A 7,670-nucleotide genomic window follows, 5' to 3' on the forward strand; every position below is an offset into this window, starting at 1 on the left:
CCAACCCTCCCTTGGGGGAGGTAATAAAACTGTTTATACCCAAATGGTGTGTTGCATCTTATTCCAGCCTGAAATGCCCTCCTGCGAGTCAATATGCATTTAACATGCAAGAGCCCTGGGTATCACAGCATACACTGGAAAAACTGGATGCTTTCATATCCTATTCCAGGTATTTCAAGGTAAGAAACAAAGAAATAAAACTGCTTGAACAAGTTTTTGTAAGGCATCTAATTTAGAGGACCACCATATTAAGATTTGGAAACATTTAAAATAGAATAGCTACCCAGTGGTAAAAAATCAGAAGCAAGCAGACTGAACAATTAACACTCAATGGCCTTAACTTGTAAGACAATATAAAATGTTTTATTATCTACTAGGGGCAAAGCCCGTTGTATCCAAGAATACAACGGGCGCTAGAGCTTGGCAATGGGAAGAGGAAGGGGAGGAGTTGTCCAGTCTGTAAGGGCATGGGGTTGAATGTCTGTGTTGTGTGGGAGGTTGTGGTGGCGTGGTGGCAAATGAGGGTATGGGTGTGGAGATATGGGTGTCAAGAACCTATGGTTTGGAAGGTTGAGGATGAGTGTGGGAGAAGACTGACCTTTGGGAATTTTGGCATAGTGGTTACAGATGAGCTTTCCAGAGCTATATCTTCAGATATGTGAAGGGAACATCAGACTGGAGACTCTTCTTAGGGGAAGATTACATAGCAACCAATTCCCCCCAGTTCTGCATCATTTCCCTTCTTGTGTGAATTAGTCCACATTCACCGAAATGCCCCTCTGCCCTAATACACATGGGGGTAGTCACAGTACACAGGTGTCCACCCTGTTCCTTCTTTTCCATTTTTTCACTGTTGATAAAATGTTATGTGCCCACATGCTTCTTTCATGGTTGCTCCTTAGAAAAATGGATTTTTGTACCCTATTGCTTACTACCCAAAGGAGTCTCAAAGCGGTTCACAAACACCTTTTCCATTCGTCTCTCCACAATAGTCAACCTGTGAGGTATGTGGGGTTGTGAGAGGTCTGAGAGAACTGGGAATGGGCCGCAGTGTCCCCGCAGGCCTCAGGTGTCCCAAAGCATTTTCCCTTCTTCTCCCTATTTACAGTTTCAGGCTGTAAGTATTTATTTAGAACTTCCTGCACTTTCCAGACTTACAGGACTGATGCTGGTCTGCATGTCTGCACCCCAAAATACAAACAGTTGCTGATAAGGGCTGGACATAGCCTATAGCCCAGGAGGGAGACCCCTGCACCACTCCCTCCCAACTGAAGGCAAAAATGGCTCCTTTCAAGTCTGGACTCTGAGGCATTGTACGATTTTGAAGTCCCACCTCCAAACCTCCAGGAATATTTCCAACCCAGGGGTAGCCAACCTACAGGTGTGGCCTGAAGAGCTCCTGGAATTACAGCTCACCTGCAGAGTATAAAGATCAGCTCCCCAGGCAGAAAGGGCTACTTTGGACAGGGGTGTGGTAGAGAATAAACATTTAAGGCCTCCCACACAGATTGTTGTTGTTGAATTGAAAGACTTGAGGCCTACTGCACAGGGTTGTTGTGCAGATGAAACAGGAGACAAAAAAAACAGTTTCATCTGCAGAATAACGCTGTGCAGTGGCCTCAAACCTGCAGAGAGTTGCAAAGAACAAAGACACATGGCTTGGCTGTGTCTAACCCACGGCCAGAGCAGTATTTTAAGTGAGAAGGGGCTTTTCTGTGGCCTCCCTGTCAGGCAACTGTTTGGCAGAAGGGGAAAGTCCCCCCCTCAAAAGGAAGGCCCTCAGTCTCCCCTGCGTTGCTCTTGGAAAGGCCTCCCTCCCCTCAGTCAGGGGCTGTCAGAGGCTCCTTCGCAGCAGGCCTGATGGGGGGGGGGAGCACTCTGCAGCCTCCTGCCAGCTCTGTCAGGGTTCTGAGGCAATTTGCAGTTGGACATGGCAGTTAGGACAGCCTTGGGGCGAAAAGGGCTGGCACAGCCTGTCCAAGCCTCTGTTCTCACCCCCTTTGGCAGCCCTCCTCTCCCTTTGGTGGTCAGGAGCAGACTGGCAGCCATTTCTCCAGATTGCCCCTGGCTGGATGGAATTTTGGTCTGTCCTGGTGAGGGGCCAATCAGAGGGTGCTTCGCGCCTTCCAATTGGCCCCTCCGCAAGTCAGTCCAGGGCCATGGGACCAATTGTTGCCCTTCCTCATCACGGACTGAACCCACCCCAACACCCCTTACTGTTTTATTAAGAGGGAAAAGAAAAGATGCTTGTTATTTTAAACCTCTCTTTCATTTAGTTTCACTCAGGCATTTTTGGCATTTCCTCAACCACTTTTCTCAACCAGAAGGAGTCTCAAAGGCCTAAGGTGACCAGATTGTCCCACTTTTGGAGGGACATCTGGGGGTACCTGGCAAATTGTACTTATGTTGAAATTAAAAATATATATATTACAATACTATTTTTGCATTCTTTGAAACTTTGTGTTGCTCCATATAGACCAAATTTTTAATCAAGAACCCCCCCGATCAATGGTGTCCCACTTTACTAATGTTAAAATCTGTTAACCTTACTCAAAGCGGCTTACAATCACCTTCCCTTTTCTCTAAGATTCCTTTACATTCCATGTGAACTGACCTGAGCCCTAGAGGAGGGCAGTATACAAATGTGAATAAATAAATTAAATTAAATAAACAAACAAACAAACAATGAAACAAGGATCATAAGAATGTAGATGTAAGGAAAAAGGAAATTAGTAGCAAATTAGTAAACTGTGTCATAATATCCAAATTATGGTATGATAATTCTTTCCTCAAAATGCTAATCAGTTCATTGGGTTCAGTCGTAGTTCATAAAAACATTGGAGAAATAAAAATGTCAAGGTTAGTATTTAATGGCAGACACTTTTCCTGTTGTGAAAAGAAATAATTAAAAGAGACTAGTTGTTTGCCCCATCGATCTCCACCCAAGCATGGAAGCATCCCCACAAGTGACAAACCTGAGATCAGACTACTTACATCACATTACAGTTACATTGTCCCAAATAAAATTAAAAGAGGGAATTATAAGGAAAGTGGATATATGAGTTGAATGAAGTTGGCATACGTATCATAGAATCATAGAATCATAGAGTTGGATGGAGCCATACAGGCCATCTAGTCCAACCCCCTGCTCTACGCAGGATCAGCCCTAAGCATCCTAAAGCATCCAAGAAAAGTGTGTATCCAACCTTTGCTTGAAGACTGCCAGTGAGGGGGAGCTCACCACCTCCTTAGGCAGCCTATTCCACTGCTGAACTACTCTGACTGTGAAAATTTTTTTCCTGATACGTAGTGAGATAAGAAATCTATGTCCTTGTTGAGTCCCAGGTATTCCATGTTCCACTGCATTTTTGCAATCTCCCTTTCTAGTCTTGAAGTTCCTTTGCAATAAAACAGCTACTCTGAGATCCCTTATTGAATGCCCTGGAAGGCTGAAGTTTTTCTCTACAGGTTTTTTAGTCCTGTGTTTTTTGATATCAGACTTGTGTCCATTAATTCTTTGGTGGAGAGTTTGACCTCTCTGGATATTATGACTCTGCTTACTAATTTGCTAATAATTTACTTTTTCCTTATATTCTTATGATCCTTGTTCCATTGACTGAGGAAGAGTGCATGAACTTGAAAGCTCACACCTTGAATAAATATGTTGTTCTTAAAGGTGGTATTGGACAAAGATTTTGTTGTGACACTTCAGACCAACACTGCTACCGACTTGAACATATTTTAAACATCTGGCACACATCTCTTCCTGTACTATTCTCGGGAGGGGGGGGGGAGAATGACATAAACCAACAATATCAAGGAAAGTTGACATGACACATTTGTACAATTGCCTCCTTTGGACCATTTATGCACTGGAAGTTTCATGCTGGGCTGCAGGCTGGAATTTTAGTTGTGGCAGGTTGCCCCACCTCTTCCTGCACCCACATGGGGGAGCCTTTGGCCCAGTGAGCCTCATCCGCCCCTGATTTGTGCTCCTGCAAGGGAGCTGGGGCAATGAAGTTCCCAGTGTGGAAATGGTCTTGCACATACATCAAGATTTTAAAATGTATAAACCCTGTTAAAATGTATAAACACTGAATTCTATCAACATACTAATACTAGCTGTCATATAGATAAATGTTTTCCACGTAGATGACAAACTTCTGAAAAATAGGAAATTGTTTCTGATGGTGAACAAGACATAATTCACATTTCTGATTCAGCATTCAGTACAATTTTATCACAAGCTTGTGTTTAATCTTCAATGGAGTTACTTCTTGGTACTTTACAGGTACCTATAAAACTATTGCACAGCATCCTCAACCATTGTTCCTCATTTTTCCTATTCAGGTCAGAGACAAAGAAAGAAGGATCTTCCATTTAAGGGATATTGCATGACTAACATCTCACATATAGACATGCATTGAAATAAGCACATAAAAATGCAAGTATATCCTTAGTGAGCCTCCTAATCCTTAAGAAAGGGACATTATACATGTCATTGTAGTGATAATTAAAAATAACAAACAGAATTAGCAGCATCAATGCTGTAATAGATAATTACAGGATAATAAAATATATACATTGTATCATTATATTACAAAGATTACAAAGTAAACTAAAGACAGAAAAGCAAATCAAAGAATGCCATTTATTTAATAAAAACAAAACAAATTTAAATTAATTTTTTCAAATTAAAAAGAATAATCAGTTTGTTAACACATTTTCCACACATAAATAAAAAATAGCCTATATCAATGTGGAATTAAAACTCAAAGTGTATGGTTTTCCAGATGTTTTCTCATACATTGCGTATTTTAATGCTTTTTATCCAAATTATCAACTTATAGCTAAAAAATTAACTGAATTCATTCATGTATCTTAACACACAAGATAAGATTTTTTTGGTCTATTAAATAAAGACTAAGAGCAAAAATGAGCCTCTTGTGGTGCAGAGTGGTAAGGCAGCAGACATGCAGTCTGAAAGCTCTGCCCATGAAGCTGGGAGTTCAATCCCAGCAGCCGGCTCAAGGTTGACTCAGCCTTCCATCCTTCCGAGGTCAGTAAAATGAGTACCCAACTTGCTGGGAGGTAAACGGTAATGACTGGGTAAGGCACTGGCAAACCACCCCGTATTGAGTCTGCCATGAAAACGCTAGAGGGCGTCACCCCAAGGGTCAGACATGACTTGGTGCTTGCACAGGGGATACCTTTACCTTTACCTTTTAAGTCCTCCAAATCTGTGAGGGTGCAATATCCTTAGTGGGGAGACAGACATCCTGAGGAAGGTAATTCCAATGATCCAGGGCCCAGTAGAAGAAATAATTAAAGGATACTAAAGGTAGATGGAAGATCCCAGATTTTTTCTGGCCCATGATGCTGGCCCTGGCCAACAAACTAAATGCCATGCTCCACAATAGGTTTGACATGACCCAGTGCTTGCCCAGGGGATACCTTTACCTTTTTTAAGAGCAAAAATGGACTAAAATTATAATTCTGTGCACTAATTTTAAAAAGGAAGAAAACCAGCAGTTCATCTAGTCCAGCATCCTGTCTCACACAGTCGCCAACCAGTTCCTTTAGAGCAAGAGTAGTCAACCTGTGGTCCTCCAGATGTCCATGGACTACAATTTCCATGAGCCCCTGCCAGCATTTGCCAGCATTTGCTGGCAGGGGGTCATGGGAATTGTAGTCCATGGACATCTGGAGGACCACAGGTTGACTACCCCTGCTTTAGAGGGACAACAGGGCATACACACCAAGATCTTCCCCTGATGTTGCCTCCTGGCTCTGCAATTCAGAGGTTGATTGCCTGTGATCATGGAAGTTCCCCTCAATCACCATGGCTACTAGCCATTGATAGAGCCACCCTTCATGAACCTATCTAATCCCTTTTTAAAGCCGGGACTCAGCCTTCCATCCTTCCGAGGTGGGTAAAATGAGTACCCAGCTTGCTGGGGGGTAAACGGTAATGACTGGGGAAGGCACTGGCAAACCACCCCGTATTGAGTCTGCCATGAAAACGCTAGAGGGCGTCACCCCAAGGGTCAGACATGACCCAGTGCTTGCACAGGGGATACCTTTACCTTTACCTTACTCCTGTGGCCATCACTACATCGTCTGACAAGGTTTTCCACAATTTATCATTTTGGGTTTAAAGACGTACAGAAAATTGGGAGAAGTCCCGTGGGGCTTCATCATCTTTATAATCAGCCACATCGGCACTTTCTCTAGCCAACACCATTTTGCAACTATTCCCCCACACAAAGTAGGTCAAAACAAAGAAAACCAGGGAAATAAGCACAGCGCAGCAGTAAACAGAACAAGATCAACCATGCTAATTTTAACTTTTTAAAGGAGTCAGTTCAACTCTGACACTCTTCTGTTTACCCAGAGTTTGTCCCCATGCATGTCTGTGCAATTTGAGGGATTTCTGGCCTAGCATCCCTTCTGTGTTCTTGCCCACAGCACTTGTGGCATGCCTTGCTGCACCGGTCACCTGGCAGCACATGCAGCAGCCAGGCTAGTCTTAACATCACACTGAAGAAAAGTCCTGCGAGGCACCCTTCCACCCCAAAGTTCATAGCTGTTGTTCTTCGCCCTGATTTGGTTCAAAACCAGAGGAGCTGAACCTGCCAACTGCTGGCAAGGCAATCCAGGCAGGCAGGTAGGTCGCACCCAAACCACTCCACCTAGGAGAAGGGGGGAAGCCCGGGCTCCCTCTGGGGCCCGAGCCAAACAGCCGCCTTTTTATTTTACCTGGTTCGCTCCCATCCCAGACTGATTGGTTTCGTCCACGGAGGGAAGCGTGTGCTCCGCGAGTACTCCATTTCTCTCCAAAAGGCTGGATAAACAAGAACCCAGCCGGAAAGCAATGGCTCGGGGAAGGGCGAGGTGAGAAGGCTGAAATGTTCCGCCTCGGCAAAGCGGTATTGTCTCTCCTCCTCCCCCCCCCCCCCCCTTCTCTCCGAGGCGAGAGCACCTACCTTCCCCCGATATCCAGGCGCAGCAGCCAAGCATCCCTCACGGCTTCCGCCGAGGAAGGTCGGGAAAGCGCTTTCTGCGCCCCGTAGCGTTTGCTGACCAGTCTGCTGCCCAGAGCCGAGCTGCCTCGGTCTCCCCTCAGCGCCTCTTGACAAACAGGCGCAGCAGCAGCAAGCTGGTTTCATGAAGCTCTGCCGCTCTCCCCAGCCAGTCTACCGAATATAGCACTTGCTCTGTGTGTGTGTGCGTGCGTGAGTGTGTGTGTATGTGAGAGAGAGAGAGAGAGAGACTCCCCCCTCCCCTTAGTGCTATTAGGGCCACCACCTGTCGATGCTGTGCTGCTAACCCCAGACCGTGTTGGGTGTAAATACATGGGCACACCAGATGCCCTGGCTTGGGAATTCAGATATTAATCTTCCCTAAAAGGCTGAAGGAGCAATCTCAACAACTCTAGAAATGATGCTTCCCACGCCAGTGTCCTTCTCTTTCTTTAATGTCATAGTCTATATCGATGGGGATCTAAACCCCACAGCGTGTGGTTTTTCAAATGCCTTCTTTTGTATTGTATTTTTGCCTCGAGGCAAAACGAATTTTTTAAAAACGAGGCCTGCATCCCATGCCCATCTGTTCCCAGACACCATTCAAAGTGCTGGTTCTTACTTTTAAAGCCATAAATAGCATGCAGA

At 44.8% G+C, this 7,670-nt stretch overlaps 1 protein-coding gene across 3 annotated transcripts in view; it reads right to left on the reverse strand.

Annotated features, from left to right (window-relative positions):
* The window catches only part of PDE4B (phosphodiesterase 4B), a 353,582-nt gene extending 346,244 nt beyond the window's left edge, over positions 1–7,338 (reverse strand). Inside the window, exon 1 of one of the 3 annotated variants that reach the window (XM_077333429.1) lies at positions 6,987–7,338. The gene's annotated coding sequence lies outside the window, so the exon portion shown is untranslated. Of the gene's footprint in view, positions 1–6,759; positions 6,784–6,986 lie in introns of those variants that run through there. The other 2 variants (XM_077333431.1, XM_077333430.1) reach the window with 2 other exon arrangements.
* Between the last annotated feature and the right edge of the window lie 332 nt (positions 7,339–7,670).

This window comes from Paroedura picta, chromosome 4 (genome assembly GCF_049243985.1).
Source record: "Paroedura picta isolate Pp20150507F chromosome 4, Ppicta_v3.0, whole genome shotgun sequence".
Lineage (NCBI taxonomy): Eukaryota > Metazoa > Chordata > Lepidosauria > Squamata > Gekkonidae > Paroedura > Paroedura picta.